Here is a 17,789-nt window from a genome sequence, read left to right as displayed (position 1 = left end):
ACTAACATACCTTTAAAACCAACGTCTACTTTCCCAAGTTTTCGCAGAATACCAATATACACCACAGTGATATGTACACCAGTATTCACCAGTGATATGTACACCAGTATTCACCACAGAGATCTGTATACCAGTATTCACCAGTGATCTGTATACCAGTATTCACCACAGTGATCTGTATACCAGTATTCACCACAGTGATCTGTATACCAGTTTTCTCAACAGTGAAGTGATCTGTATACCAGTATTCACCAGTGATCTGTATACCAGTATTCACCACAGTGATCTGTACACCAGTATTCACCACAGTGATCTGTATACCAGTATTCACCACAGTGATCTGTATACCAGTATTCACCACAGTGATCTGTACACCAGTATTCACCACAGTGATCTGTATACCAGTATTCACCACAGTGATCTGTATACCAGTATTCACCACATTGATCTGTACACCAGTATTCACCACAGTGATCTGTATAGTATTCAGTATTTCACCACAGTATACAAGTATTCACCACAGTGTATACCAGTATTCACCACAGTGATCTGTATACCAGTATTTACCACCATGATTTGTATACCAGTATTCAACACAGTGATCTGTATACCAGTATTCACTAGTGATCTGTTTACCAGTATTCACCAGTAATCTGTATACAAGTATTCACCACAGTGATCTGTATACCAGTATTCACCACAGTGATCTGTATACCAGTATTCACCAGTGATCTGTATACAAGTATTCACCACAGTGATATGTATACCAGTATTCACCACAGTGATCTGTATACCAGTATTTACCACCATGATTTGTATACCAGTATTCAACACAGTAATCTGTATACCAGTATTCACTAGTGATCTGTTTACCAGTATTCACCAGTAATCTGTATACAAGTATTCACCACAGTGATCTGTATACCAGTATTCACCACAGTGATCTGTATTCACCTGTTCACCAGTATTCAACACAGTGATCTGTACACAGTATTCACCACAGTAATATGTATACCAGTATTCACTAGTGATCTGTTTACCAGTATTCACCACAGTGATTTGTACACAGTATTCACCACAGTAATATGTATACCAGTATTCACCACAGTGATCTGTATACCAGTATTCACCACAGTGATCTGTACACAGTATTCACCACAGTAATATGTATACCAGCATTCACCACAGTGATCCGTATACCAGCATTCACCAAAGTGATCTGTGTACCAGTATTCACCACAGTGATCTGTACACAAGTATTCACCACAGTGATCTGTACACCAGTATTCCACAGTGATCTGTATACCAGTATTCACCACATTGATCTGTATACCAGTATTCACCAGTGATCTGTATACCAGTTTTCACAACAGTAATCTGTATACCAGTATTCACCACAATGTATCTGTACACCAGTATTCACCACCTTGATCTGTACACCAGTATTCATCACAGTGATATGTACACAAGTATTCACCACAGTGATCTGTATACCAGTATTCACCAGTGATCCGTATACCAGTATTCACCACAGTGATCTGTATACCAGTATTCACCAGTGATCTGCATACCAGTATTCACCACAGTGATCTGTATACCAGTATTCACCAGTGATCCGCATACCAGTATTCACCACAGTGATCTGTATACCAGTATTCACCACAGTGATCTGTATACCAGTATTCACCACAGTGATCTGTATACCAGTATTCACCACAGTGATCTGTACACCAGTATTCACTAGTGATCTGTACACCAGTATTCACTAGTGATCTGTACACCAGTATTCACCACTAGTGATCTGTACACCAGTATTCACCACAGTGATCTGTACACCAGTATTCACCAGTGATTTGTACATTTGTACACACAGTGATTCACAACAGTGATCTGTACACCAGTATTCACCACAGTGATCTGTATACCAGTATTCACCACAGTGATCCGCACCACGGTATACCAGTATTCACCACAGTGATCTGTACACCAGTATTCACCACAGTGATCTGTATACCAGTATTCACCACAGTGATCTGTATACCAGTATTCACCACAGTGATCTGTATACCAGTATTCACTAGTGATATGTACACCACTATTCATTAGTGATCTGTACACCCGTATTCACTAGTGATCTGTACTCCAGTATTCACCACAGTGATCTGTACACCAGTATTCACCAGTGATTTGTACACCAGTATTCACCACAGTGATCTGTACAACCATTAAGTACAAACAGAACACCAGTATACACCACAGTGATCTGTACAACCATTAAGTACAAACAGAACACCAGTATACACCACAGTGATCTGTACAACCATTAAGTACAAACAGAACACCTGTATACACCACAGTGATCTGTACAACCATTAAGTACAAACAGAACACCAGTATACACCACAGTGATCTGTACAACCATTAAGTACAAACAGAACACCAGTATACACCACAGTGATCTGTACAACCATTAAGTACAAACAGAACACCAGTATACACCACAGTGATCTGTACAACCATTAAGTACATACAGAACACCAGTATACACCACAGTGGTCTGTACAACCATTAAGTACAAACAGAACACCAGTATACACCACAGTGATCTGTACAACCATTAAGTACATACAGAACACCTGTATACACCACAGTGGTCTGTACAACCATTAAGTACAAACAGAACACCAGTATACACCACAGTGATCTGTACAACCATTAAGTACAAACAGAACACCTGTATACACCACAGTGGTCTGTACAACCATTAAGTACAAACAGAACACCAGTATACACCACAGTGATCTGTACAACCATTAAGTACAAACAGAACACCAGTATACACCACAGTGATCTGTACAACCATTAAGTACAAACAGAACACCTGTATACACCACAGTGGTCTGTACAACCATTAAGTACAAACAGAACACCAGTATACACCACAGTGGTCTGTACAACCATTAAACACCAAAGTACAAACAGAACACCAGTATACACCACAGTGATCTGTACAACCATTAAAATACAAACAGAACACCAGTATACACCACAGTGATCTGTACAACCATTAAGTACAAACAGAACACCAGTATACACCACAGTGATCTGTACAACCATTAAGTATATACAGAACACCTGTATACACCACAGTGGTCTGTACAACCATTAAGTACAAACAGAACACCAGTATACACCACAGTGATCTGTACAACCATTAAGTACAAACAGAACACCTGTATATACCACAGTGGTCTGTACAACCATTAAGTACAAACAGAACACCAGTATACACCACAGTGATCTGTACAACCATTAAGTACAAACAGAACACCTGCATACACCACAGTGATCTGTACAACCATTAAGTACAAACAGAGCACCTGTATACACCACAGTGGTCTGTACAACCATTAAGTACAAACAGAACACCAGTATACACCACAGTGATCTGTACAACCATTAAGTACAAACAGAACACCAGTATACACCACAGTGATCTGTACAACCATTAAGTACATACAGAACACCAGTATACACCACAGTGGTCTGTACAACCATTAAGTACAAACAGAACACCTGTATACACCACAGTGGTCTGTACAACCATTAAGTACAAACAGAACACCAGTATACACCACAGTGATCTGTACAACCATTAAGTACAAACAGAACACCAGTATACACCACAGTGGTCTGTACAACCATTAAGTACATACAGAACACCAGTATACACCACAGTGATCTGTACAACCATTAAGTACAAACAGAACACCAGTATACACCACAGTGGTCTGTACAACCATTAAGTACATACAGAACACCAGTATACACCACAGTGGTCTGTACAACCATTAAGTACAAACAGAACACCAGTATACACCACAGTGATCTGTACAACCATTAAGTACAAACAGAACACCAGTATACACCACAGTGGTCTGTATGGCCATTAAGTACACAAACAGAACACCTGTATACACCACAGTGGTCTGTACAACCATTAAGTACATAACAGAACACCAGTATACACCACAGTGGTCTGTACAACCATTAAGTACAAACAGAACACCAGTATACACCACAGTGGTCTGTACAACCATTAAGTACAAACAGAACACCAGTATACACCACAGTGATCTGTATGGCCATTAAGTACATACAGAACACCAGTATACACCACAGTGGTCTGTACAACCATTAAGTACAAACAGAACACCAGTATACACCACAGTGGTCTGTACAACCATTAAGTACATACAGAACACCAGTATACACCACAGTGGTCTGTACAACCATTAAGTACAAACAGAACACCAGTATACACCACAGTGGTCTGTACAACCATTAAGTACAAACAGAACACCAGTATACACCACAGTGGTCTGTACAACCATTAAGTACAAACAGAACACCAGTATACACCACAGTGATCTGTACAACCATTAAGTACAAACAGAACACCAGTATACACCACAGTGGTCTGTACAACCATTAAGTACAAACAGAACACCTGTATACACCACAGTGGTCTGTACAGCCATTAGGCTTATACTGAATTGACACAGGCAATACAGATGCCAAATAAACACTATGATGCCTGTTACACCACATCTGGACTTCTGCTCATTGCTCATTGGCCAACCAAAATATCTGATTCACAAACTCCATTACATCCAGACTTCTGCAGCCAGGTTTTCCACAAAAGCAGTAAAAGTGTCTCCACAAAACTTACAATGGCTCAAGTCCACTGACAGGATGAAGTTCAAGATTCTCCTGCTGATCTTAAAGAACAGACACTGCCTAGCTCCACTCAACCTTCAACAGCTCATTCAGGAGTATAAGCCTCAAGGTCAAATGGTCAGTACCGGTTGAGCGAACTCTCAATACAGAAAGCAAAGTTTGGTGACCATTGTTTTTCAAAGCCCGGTCCTTGCTATAGAACTCTTTGCCACCATAAGTCTGAGGTAGACAAGGAGCCACAACATTCAAAGCAAAACTGACTAAGGTTTTACATAGGCTTTTAAAAATAAAATTCATTGTGACTCACAGCAACTGTTTATGGGAGTCGCTTTTTAAACTTGTGAGCCATGAAAATATTCTGTCAAATAAAAATTCCTTTATAAATTCCAAATAAAGCAGGGCCTGTGAAAGCATAGCATACCATTCTACCAATTGCAGTTTACAGACAGAAACATTTTAGACCGCTTATTGTATTCAATGGAGTTTTTATTTTATTTTATTTTATTTCTTTAATAGTTTATTGCTGTATCCCTGTTACAGGTGGGGACAAGGAATTCCTTGCCCTCTTCGAGAAAAAGACATAAGGAAGGATTCACGTTTTTTTAACTGTCACACACATGCATCCAAACAGTACATACAGTATAAACATACAATACCAAATATTCACACGAACAGTGATAATAAGCTGCTGGTGTCAATATAGTCTGTCTCACAGTCCATGAACCACATTATTTTCCCTACTGCCAAGCCCTATCTGTAGTGCTAAAGCCCTAAATAAAGCAAGTCTAGATTTCCTCAGGTTCTGAATCTCTGGTCTCCCTGGGGCTCCTTTTCAGTTTAAATGGGCTTGTTTGTTACTTATATATTCAGAGGCAAAGCTTTAGTCTAGTGTTCATACACACATGCACATCAAGTATTTAATGGAGTTATTGGGACATAAGGTACTGTTACTTGAAAAAATACTGTGTCAGCTGTTACTCCTAGGAATATATTGAGGGAGCATTTTACAAAATTGTTGAATCAAATACACAGGAATTACCTATCATATAAAACCCGGGGAGACTCATCTGTACATTTGAACTCAGGACTATATTATGATGATCATTTATTTCTTGTATCACATGTGTATTAATCATAACTATTGCATGTTATTTACTGTTCATATTTCCGGCTTAGTTGAATAACAGGTAGCATAACAGGAACGACAATTGAATTATCATGTCTAGTGATGCTTCATTGCAAGTTTCCTATTTCATCTACAAAGTTTGTTATTCACCTCCAACGATACAACAGTTTTGACTGGGCAAATACAGGAAATAGCAGTTATGCTATGCACATGAAAAATACAATTTTACTAGGCCTTTATTCAATGTTATGTTAAACGCGGGTGTCATCTATTTACTCCTGAGACCTGCGTTATGGCAAGGGATGACTATATCCGGTAGGATGGAGTCTCAACTAGCACTTTGGAGCAGCTGATTCGACTAATGATAACAATGTGTCCATTTACATAGCGCCAAACTCCACACCAGGTATGCTTATAGAGCTAACAATGAATAGCACAGTACATTATTACCCGGATAACCCAAGCGCCTGTTAGGCGCTAGAAGGTTATAGGCCCAAGTCACATGACTTATCCCACCAGGTACCCATTTTGTGCTGGGTGAACAGAGGCAATTTTGAACAAACTCACTTGGCTAAGGTGAGACCACACGTAACACATGTGCTTTGTTGTGGGGCAGGACTGAAGTCCAAGAAACTCAGGAGTCAACTGGATTCTAGTGCCATACAAATGTCTTGATTTTCATTAGATACCACAATAGTCTACGCACCAGCGAGTGGAAGAGCAATAGCCACTATAGTCTGTCTCAGTCCCTGAACCACATTATTTTCCCTACAGCCTAGCCCTCCTTGCAATGCTAAAGCTCTAAATGAAGCAAGTCTAGATTTCCTCAGGTTCTGAATCTCCAAACTCACTGGGGCTCCTTTTCAATTAAAATGGGTTTAGTTGTTACTATCAAAATTATACATATTCAGCGACTAAGCGTTAAGTCTATAGCCACTACAGTGATCTCTGCAGTCATAAGGTGTAGAGAGTGTGTGTTTGTTATGTTTAATACAACACTCAGCAGTATTCCAACTATATGCGTCACGCCGAAGACCCGGGTTCGATTCCCCACATGGTTACAATGTGTGAAGCCAATTTCTGGTGTCCCCCGCCGTGATATTGCTGGAATATTGCTAAAAAAGCGGCGTAAAACCATACTCACTCACTCACTCCAACTATATGAAAGAGGTCTATAAATAATTATGTCTGAACCAGACAATCCAGTGATTGACATAATTATAAGAAAGAAAAAAAAGAACAATGCACTATTATAGCACCTAATGTCCAACCACTGCTGCTCAGTAGCGCTTTGATACAAGAGAAACAGGTTGATCAGACCATGCATAATAGAACATCAACAGACACTAAGTGATCTGTGAGCAAGTTTACTTTTATGCCGCACTCAGCAATATTCCACCTATATGACAGCGGTCTGTAAACAATCGAGTCTGGACCAGACAATCCAGTGATCAATAGCATGAGCATCCATCTGCGCAATTGGGAACCGATGACATGTGTCAACCAAGTCAGCGAGCCTGACCACCCGATCCCATCAATCCCGTTAGTCGCCTCTTACGACAAGCATGGGTTACTGAAGGCCAATTCTAACCCTGACCTTCACGGGTAAGTGATCTGTACTATCTGCATCAGTACTGATCAGTGTGTATAAAAAGAACACCAGAATGAGTGAGTGAGTTTAGTTTCATACTGCTTTTAGCAACAATCCAGCAATGTCATGGCAAGAGCCACAAGATATGGCCTTTATACATTGTGGGGTTTAACACTAGGCTACCCAATCACCCTCCAACCATATTCCAGCAATATCAAGGTGGGGGACACCAGAAATGGGCTTCACACATTGAACCCATGTGGGAAAGAACACCAGAAAACATGATCAAGAGGTATAAGATGCAAACAGAAGACGGGTTAACATTTCAGAGTGAGTGAGTGAGTATGGTTTTCCGCTTCTTTCAGCAATATTCCGGCAATACGTGGGTGGGTGGACACCGTGCAGAAATGGGCTTCACACATTGTACCCATGTGGGGAATCAAACCCTGGTCTTCAGCGTGACGAGTAAACGCTTTAACCACTAAAGTATTGATCAATAAAATAGAATTATGTTTTGGTAGATATCGTGGAGACAATCGATTGAAAAAGGACGACATCTGTATATATCAGCATAAAAATAAAAAACACTCTCTACTTGTACCATAGATGAGTACCTAAATGACATAAATGGGTTATTGTACAGGAGAAACCTACTGAAATGAAAACTTTTCTAAGTTTATTATGCGTTTATTGACAAAAACTATAACATCCATGCTTGTCACGTCCTCACTCACGTGCTGTCAACATGGGTAGAGGAACAACAATGCCCGTATCAGTTGTGAAGGTAATAAAGAGGGTATATTCTTTCTTTTCGTGGGAAAGGAAATTGGGGAAGAATATGATAAATTTGAATCGGGTATTGCCAAGAACAGCCCGAGCTGTGGGACTATCTGTGAGTCAAATCTCAGGCATCATCAATAAACAGACGACGAAAGGTAGTGGAGGGACCGTCTCAAAAGAGCGGAGAGGTAGAAAGAAAGTGGTTGACAGTTTTGATAGGGGTATAATCAGGCGCGCAGTTCAAAAGCTTTATCGTAGCCGCATCCCTCCCACTGTCAAACGTATCCAACATGAAATTAGGGATACTATTTGTGTTTCAAGCAGCACTTTAACACGTGTTTTGATGGGGTTCCAATATACCAAACGAGGAGAAAATAGACATTTGTTCAGAGAAGAAAAGTCTATGGTCAATCAGAGATGTGCCTACCTGAGACAGATACGTGAGTACAGAGAACTGGGGTTTGACATTGTGTATACTGATGAAACGTGGGTGAACAAAAATCATTCGACAGATAGAATGTGGCTGCCATGTGACATGTCCTCTGCACCTCAGATACCGTCAGGTAAAGGGAAAAGACTCATCATATTACACGCAGGTAGGAGAGACTGTGGACTGATTCCAGGATGTGATCTTGTTTTCGAGGCTAACAGCAGTGAGGGTGACTCTCACAAGGAAATGAATTCTCAAGTCTTCATGGAATGGCTGGAACATCAACTGTTACCAGAGTTACATAACCCAAGCGTCATTGTTTTAGATAACGCTTCTTACCATAATGTGAAGGTGGAATCAACAGTTGCCCCAACCATGGCCAGCAAAAGTGTGTGATGCAATCCTGGTTGAAAGATCATGATGTTTCTTTTGATGCCAAAGACACAAAGCCAAAACTTCTTGAACAAATAAAAGTAAAGAAACCTAAACCACAGTACCAAACCGATGCTCTAGCTGGATCTCAGGGACATGTTGTTCTGAGAACTCCAGTGAGACACTGTGAACACAACTCCATTGAACTAATATGGGCGAATTGCAAAACTTCGTGGCGAAAAAGAACAGCACTTTCAAACTTTCAGATGTGAAACGATTGGTACAGCAAGCTTTTGAAAGGATTGACAGTGAAACATGGACAAATGCCGAAAACCATGTCATCAAGATTGAAAATGAATACTGTGAGGTTGATGGGGTTGCTCAGAGTGCTGTCCAACCAGTGATTGTCCATCTTGATGACAGTAGCTCAAACGAGTTATGGGACGACCCTCCACTTAAAGCATGTGCATTTCATTCACGTTTTGATTGACAGACGCAATTGACATGTTATAGCCTGTTACATACTGTTTGCTGCATCAGGTATTTTGCTTCAATGTAACACATATTTATCGGGTAAAGTCCTAATTTTATATGACACAGTAAAGTTTTAGAGCCCAATGAAGATAGTGAATTATTGTTAAATTTCATATTTCATGAATTCAACTACGAAGATGATAATGTTATTGATTTATTAAACATAATCATCCATCTAATATTTTGATTTCTACTTTAGGCTACCCCACTGCCCATAACATTTCAGAGATCTTTGCAACCATCACATGTAAACAGAACACTAAATGATTACAATGTGGTCGAATCCTAGAATCTAATCTGGGAGATCATTTCGGCGAAGGGACGCAACAACATGGCTGTGGATCAACGGTCTGCCTCGTGTCATCAAAACGATTATCTAATAACTTCAGTCACATCATGCAGAGCATCCAGTTAAAATGTATAACGATCTACATACAACTAACTATTTACTCACGTTTATCAAGCTCCTTGTTTACTTGTCATATTCCACACAAACACAGCTACCAACACAACAACGCCTACACGCACCTGTGTGCACGTGTTTCACGTGCTGGATCTAAACACAACCTGCATGCACAGGTTGCGTTTCCGAGAACCGCTTTCACTCGGGAACACCGCAAACACCAATAAACACTCAGGCAATCAGTGCAGAGTAAAGAGAAAAATAATAAACAGTAATGTTTTTGTCAAGTAATGTGTTTTCCCTAAAACTATTAGGTGTACGCAGATTTGATTTGACCAGAAGCATAGGTTGGAGGGGACAATATTAAACTGTGTATTCCCACGGGACTGGTTAAAGCAGCATTAGATAATAGCGTGATCTACAAACCATCAGATATGAAAGAACAGAAGAATTCACTCACTCACTCACTGCTTGTGTTTCTGATTTCGAGTCAAATTATGACCATAGAACCTCATTTGATAAGATGGTCTGACTGTGTGCCCGACTTACTTTTGGTGACATTTGCAACAAAAATATCACGATTCCTATGCGCCAACTGTTTCGCGAATTATTAACATTCATCGAGTATGTTATGTATTTGGTGCAGCTACTCCCAACTGTAACAAACTGCTGGACGGCGAGGTAGCCTGGTGGCTAAAGCATTCGCTCATCGACTGTGTGAGAACATTTCTGGTTTCTCCCGCCCTGATGGTGCTGGAATACTGCTAAAAACGGCGCAAAACCATACTCACTCACTCCAAACAACTGCTGCCTCCACCTTCACAGTCTCCTGGATTCATGGGGAGTTCGTTGGTCATGTGAGCAACCACTGGTCTATCTTGCCCAACATCGATTAATTCAGGGATAATCTACAGCACGTCTTCTATTCTCCCTGATTAATTACAGATCATCATGACATCACCAGAATATTTGTGTGATGTGTAAATCAACAAGTTGAGAAAATCTTTAAAATTGGAGGCACATGTTAGCCGATGTAAAAAAAACAACAACAAAAACCCTTAGAAACAGTTTGCACCAAACAGACAGTGTCTGTGAAATAATCACCTGATTGTTTTCTATCGTATCAATATTATTCTGTATATAATTATATTTCTTTGAACTAACGATCAGATATGACATATAATTAATATGTGATAAATATTTTAGAAAATATGATGCACTTAAATGTAACTATAATGGTTCTAATACTTGGACCTTGTTTTACAATGAATAACCGTTACATGCACTTAAATATATACAGCAAAGGCCGGTAAAATGTAACAGTTTGTTATATCCACCAGTTCGTTATAAAGCGTGTTTGTTAAAGACGTGGGGGCGGTGGGGTAGCCTAGTGGTTAAAGCGTTGGCTCGTCACGCCGAAGACCCGGGTTCGAATCCCCACATGGGTACAATGTGTGAAGCCCATTTCTGGTGTTCCCCGCCGTGATGTTGCTGGAATATTGCTAAAAGCGGCGTAAAACCAAACCAAACTCAGTCAGTCAGTAGTTAAAAGACGTAGTTTACTGTTTGATTTTTTTTATCAATCATGTGATATCTTTTAAAGAATCATCTAATTTACGATTACCTCTCTATGTAATCTGCTGTAACGTTTATATCTGCCTTAAGTTAACATGTTAACAAATTTACTGTAACTTCAACATCCTATTAGTGAGTGAGTGAATACAGTTTTACGCCGCTTTTAGCAATATTCCAGCCATGTCACGGCGGGGGACACCAAATATGGGCTTCACACACACCATATTGAGTTAAACGCCTACATCTATACGTTTATGTACACGAGGAAAATCTTTACGCATGTATGCATGTTTAGACACTGTGAGATGTGTATTTATTTTAGAGTAGCAAGCTATCTATTTTTTAATGTAATATCTATACGCCTAATTAACAATATTGAACAAGCTTTATGGATAACAACTTATTTTATTTCGTGAGTGCGACGTTTCGATACAGATTCTTGTACCGTTGTCAATCTGTAATTAATCGATGGAATTCCTACTTGTTCAATATTGCACTACCCAACTTCTAAAATGCCACTCAAAGACGTCGCCTAATTAACTGTGACATGCATATCTATTTTATTGTAACATCTGGGAATAATACACTGTGATATCCAAATTCACTGTACTGGGGCATTTATTTATACTTTATTGTTACATGTATATGTAATTTATTGAAATGTTTATATGCCCAATTAGCTGTGCCATCTATGTAATTTACTGTGACATCTATATCTATTTTACTAGGACACATATATCTCATGTACTGTAGCAGATATTGCTCAGTCTATGAAAAATCAATACATCTAATTTACTGGAACACCGCTACATACATAATGAAGAGCAAAAGAAATTATACCGAGTTGTTTTTCATTTAACTGAAAAGAGAAAGAACTGTTGTTAAATTTTATTACGCCTATTAAACCTGCAACAGATTTGTAAACAGAGATCTTTTCCTGGGTAATTTTGTGTAAAAGTAAATATTCGCTCGAAAAGGAAAAAGCTTGCAAGAAATGAATTCGAAACTACATGATCCTAATCATGTTTGAAAGTTTGTTCATTTGTGCCGAAAAATGCAATTTATACGATTTTGCCTCCAGTTTATCAAATTTACTTTGATATCTTCCACATACTGCAAAAAATACGGTGAATCAATATTCGATCATATAATAGTATATGTAAAAGTACACATAATTTATGTTTATGCACATCAGTTTGTTATAACACATAAATCTAATATCCTGTAATATCTCCTATACAGATCGAACATTTTAACACGACTGATCGCATTGACTACTGTTGCCGACTATATTCCCCAAGATATGTTTAGGCATAAACTCGACATAGGGCACCTGCAATATGCAATCGGATTCTTCTTGTTAACATTGGCACAAATTAGTATTCTGGAGAGGCCAAGTAAAATGTGCGTTTGTATGCTTTGATCGGTTAATACAGCCCATATACACCGGGGAGTCTGCGAGACGTATTACGTTCAAAAACAACAGACGGTGCCAAGTCCCGCGGAGTGTGTTCACTGAATGTTTCATCCAAGATGTATAAAGTAAGTAAACTAGTATTTATTCATGCTATGCACTGTTCAGTCCCATGTGGATGAGCCTCAACTACAGCACCCGTACCACAGATGGCGCGGTGTCCGTTACGTCACCGGATATAGATATTTACACGTCACATAACAGCAGTGCAAAAATCAACACAGCTGTTTAGCGCATGAATACCAACAGGAGAGGAGTGTGCATGTTTTGAACGTGCAGTGCGTGTGGGTTTGCTTATATTTTTATAATGTGGGTTTATGAGCCAGAGTATCGGTTGGTGGTGCACAGATTGGTAGTATGTCAGCAAACGTGTCCCGTGAAGCGGATTTGCCACACAGGTGGAGAATGGCGTTTTGTTGATTGATACAATAAAGTCAATGGGTGATTGTTTTTATGTAGGCTTGTTAATCCACTTCAGATCTGACTTAGATTAACAAACAGCACCTTTCGTGGATTCAGACGGACTCGATGGCACTCCCACTTACCTGTACCAGCCAGTGCCACCCTCCGTCATTTTGGTTTTTATTCCCACGTTGAAAGTCAAATAGAGACTCGATGGGGAGCGTGTGATTTTTGAAATGTTCACTTTCATGACTCCGTGAAGTATAGTCGTAGACGTAGGCGTAGTATCATCCGTACGGCATGGTCGCAGGCGTGGTATCAAACTACGACACAATCGTAATGTCGTGGAGCACCATGCTATCAGATGTACGGCCTAGTCGCAGGATTACTATCAGACGTACGGCATAGTTGTAGAAGTAGTATTAAACTACGACACAATCGTAATGTCGTGGAGCACCATGCTATCAGATGTACGGCCTAGTCGCAGGATTACTATCAGACGTACGGCATAGTTGTAGAAGTAGTATTAAACTACGACACAATCGTAATGTCGTGGAGCACCATGCTATCAGATGTACGGCCTAGTCGCAGGATTACTATCAGACGTACGGCATAGTTGTAGAAGTAGTATTAAACTACGACACAATCGTAATGTTGTGGAGCAACATGCTCATGGTGAGATGTCGCACGGCAAGATCAGTCGGCTCATGATCTGTTGAGACAGAACTGCGACAAGTCGTAGACCTACGCCACGAATGATACGATGAGTGCATGAATGTTGTTTTACGCTTCGTTCAGAAAAGCACGGAAACCTATCAATTACAGACTCCCGATGAACCAGTGGTCGATGGCGGAATCAACAATTCGGCAACGTTGCTCAACAACATGTCTTATATAAACTGACGAAACAAACCAAGCGCTGTTCGATGCGTGACACAACAAGAAATTAAAAGGGATGGTTATTCCTAAACGCTGTACTCCACCGTCAGACCGATAAGATGCACCACCTAACAGTGAATACGCTCTTTAAAGATTTGGGGTTGAAGGGATGCAACTCTCTGTAATTTTAAAGCGCTTCACAAACTGAACTGCTAGAAGCGTCATAAAATCATAATTCCCCACATGGGTACAATGTGTGAAGCCCATTTCTGGTGTCCCCCGCCGTGATATTGCTGGAATATAAAACTAAACTCACTCATTCACTCACTCTATTTTTTCTTCTTTATATTTGCAGCAGGAATATTTGTGATATATATACAGAATGTGTGTCTATATTGGGAATAGACAACACGATAGCAAAACAGCGTTTATACACTAAATGACTTCGAGTCTAATTAAGAAGCAACGAAATTGAAAGTAAAACAAAATACGGGTTGTTGTTTTTTGTTGTTTTGTTGTCTTGGACTGATATACAAGATAACTCGTCCACTACTTGATTGAATAAAAAAATTCTCAAGAGCAAATGAATGTTATTTTACGTTTCCTTCAGAACGGCACGGCAACCTGTAAATACAGGCTCTTGACAAACCAGATCAAAATTTAGGCAATTTTATTGTGAACCAACTTTGATAAGAATTATGAAACAAACTAAGCACTGTTTCATAAGTTACACGGCAATCAAGGAATTAACGGGGGGATGCATATTCCTGAACGCTGAATTCCAGCGTTAGAGATGAACTGGACGAGATCGGGAATGCAGTCATAATGCCTTATGCCTTAGAGGGATGCAACTCTGTGAAATTTTATGCCGCTTCACAACGTGAACTCTTAAACGTCCTAAATATATAGACTGGGCTTGGTGGAGGAGTGGATCATAAGCAGATGGAATGAAGTATCCTTGGTCACGGTTGATGGTAGGCTTGTGGCGTTTGATGTGAATGGCTTCTGTGAGCTTGCGTTTAAGTGAAGTCCGTTTGGTTGTTGGCGAGAATGGTGATGTCGGACCACTCTATTTGATGATTGGGGTTGGCTTTGATGTGGTCAGAGATAGCTGATTTGGTGTCGGAATTAGCAACAGAGGTGCGATGTTCTTTGACTCGGGTGTTGATGGGTCGGGATGTTTCACCTATGTAGCATTGTCCACAATCACAGTCTATTTTGTAAATAACACATTTCGGGTTGTTGTTGTCGACGGTGGGTTGTTTTCTTCCGTTGGCATGGAGGAGGTTGTTGAGGCTGGAGGACGCTGAGAAGGTAGTGTCTATTCCTGCCTGTTGTTTCAGGAGTCGGCTGATTTGGTGTGATGGTTTACCAATGTAGGGAATGGATATCTTGATGGGGGCTGATTCTGGTTTAGACCTTTTGGCAGGAGGTGAAAGCGTTGCTTCGATGGTTCTGTTGACTATTTCAGGTGGGTAGTGGTTGCGTTCCACAAAAAGACTTTCCTCAGGTGTTCAATTTCTTCCTGTAGGTTTGTTGAGCAGATGTTTTTGGCTCTTCTGGTCAATGTAGAGATGACGCCGGTCTTGACTTTAGGTGGGTGGTTGGAGTTGTAGTGGATGTATTGAGTTGTAGTGGATGTATTGATCCGTATGAGTTGGTTTTCTGTACACGGATGAAGAGTCGCTTTTGCAGTTGACAATGTTGTTGTGAAGCCTTGATGTAGATTCTCAAAGCCCTAACAGGTCAGAGTGTAAGGTCTTCGATAAATATGAACTCTCAACAGACCTGTATCGTAAACTCACAGTATCTCACCCCCAGCCACCTTATGCCAGAGCAACAGTCAAAATCCACAAGAACCCCGTTAAAACTCGTCTACTAGTCTGTTCCCGCGACACTGTATTCTACAGTACTGCCCAGCACATTACCCAAGTACTCTCCCCATTAGGTAAATCTGCCAACTCCTTCATCAATGATTCAACTGACTTCTGCTCCAAGATCCGTGACATCACCAACCCAGGTCCAATCATCAGCTACGATGTTGTGGACCTATTCACCAATGTACCACGGGATGAAGCCCTTCAAGCACTACGTCACAGAATTGACAACCTCCAACAACCCCTCAACACCAGTCTCTCTACCGACTCTATCATCAGCCTCACCTCCGCCTGCATCAACTCCACCTACTTCACCTGGGGCGATGCCATCTATGAGCAAATCCACGGACTTCCCATGGGCTCCCCACTATCCCCCATCCTAACAGAAATTTACATGGCCGACCTGGAAGAAGGCCCTAGAAACTGCACCCTTCAAACCGTCCTGCTGGTACCGCAAAGTGGATGACACCTTCGTCGTCCTCCAACCTCAGCAAGATCCAAAAGCAGCTCCTCGCCCATCTCAACAGCCAACATCCCCGCATCAAATTCACCATTGAAACAGAGCAGAACAACCAACTACCTTTCCTTGATGTCCTTGTGTCCCGCACCTCCTGCAACCAACTCCAGACCTCCGTGTACAGAAAACCAACTCATACGGATCAATACATCCACTACAACTCCAACCACCCACCTAAAGTCAAGACCGGCGTCATCTCTTCATTGACCAGAAGAGCCAAAACATCTGCTCAACAAACCTACAGGAAGAAATTGAACACCTGAGGAAAGTCTTTGTGGAACGCAACCACTACCCACCTGGAAATAGTCAACAGAACCATCGAAGCAACGCTTTCACCTCCTGCCAAAGGTCTAAACCAGAATCAGCCCCCATCAAGATATCCATTCCCTACATTGGTAAACCATCACACCAAATCAGCCGACTCCTGAAACAACAGGCAGGAATAGACACTACCTTCTCAGCGTCCTCCAGCCTCAACAACCTCCTCTCCATGCCAACGGAAGAAAACAACCCACCGTCAACAACAACAACCCGAAATGTGTTATTTACAAAATAGACTGTGATTGTGGACAATGCTACATAGGTGAAACATCCCGACCCATCAACACCCGAGTCAAAGAACATCGCACCTCTGTTGCTAATTCCGACACCAAATCAGCTATCTCTGACCACATCAAAGCCAACCCCAATCATCAAATAGAGTGGTCCGACATCACCATTCTCGCCAACAACCAAACGGACTTCACTAAACGCAAGCTCACAGAAGCCATTCACATCAAACGCCACAAGCCTACCATCAACCGTGACCAAGGATACTTCATTCCATCTGCTTATGATCCACTCCTCCACCAAGCCCAGTCTATTGTATAAACATCGCATCCATTGTATAAACATCTCATTGTAACTACATCTCTGGCTTCCATTCACTATCCTTTATGTACTTACTGGCTTCATCAGCTTACTGCTTAGCCAATCATGGCAATTATGTTGTTTCCTTTGTCTATTATGTTGTTTCATTGTTATATACAGTATATATATGCAGCTCCTACACTTCATGTATCACTCTTGCTTGACAACGGTACAAGAATC

This window comes from Haliotis rubra, unplaced genomic scaffold (genome assembly GCF_003918875.1).
Source record: "Haliotis rubra isolate DU_JTF1 unplaced genomic scaffold, ASM391887v1 Scf350, whole genome shotgun sequence".
NCBI classification, from domain to species: Eukaryota; Metazoa; Mollusca; class Gastropoda; order Lepetellida; family Haliotidae; genus Haliotis; species Haliotis rubra.
Note: the sequence above shows the minus strand (reverse complement) of the source record.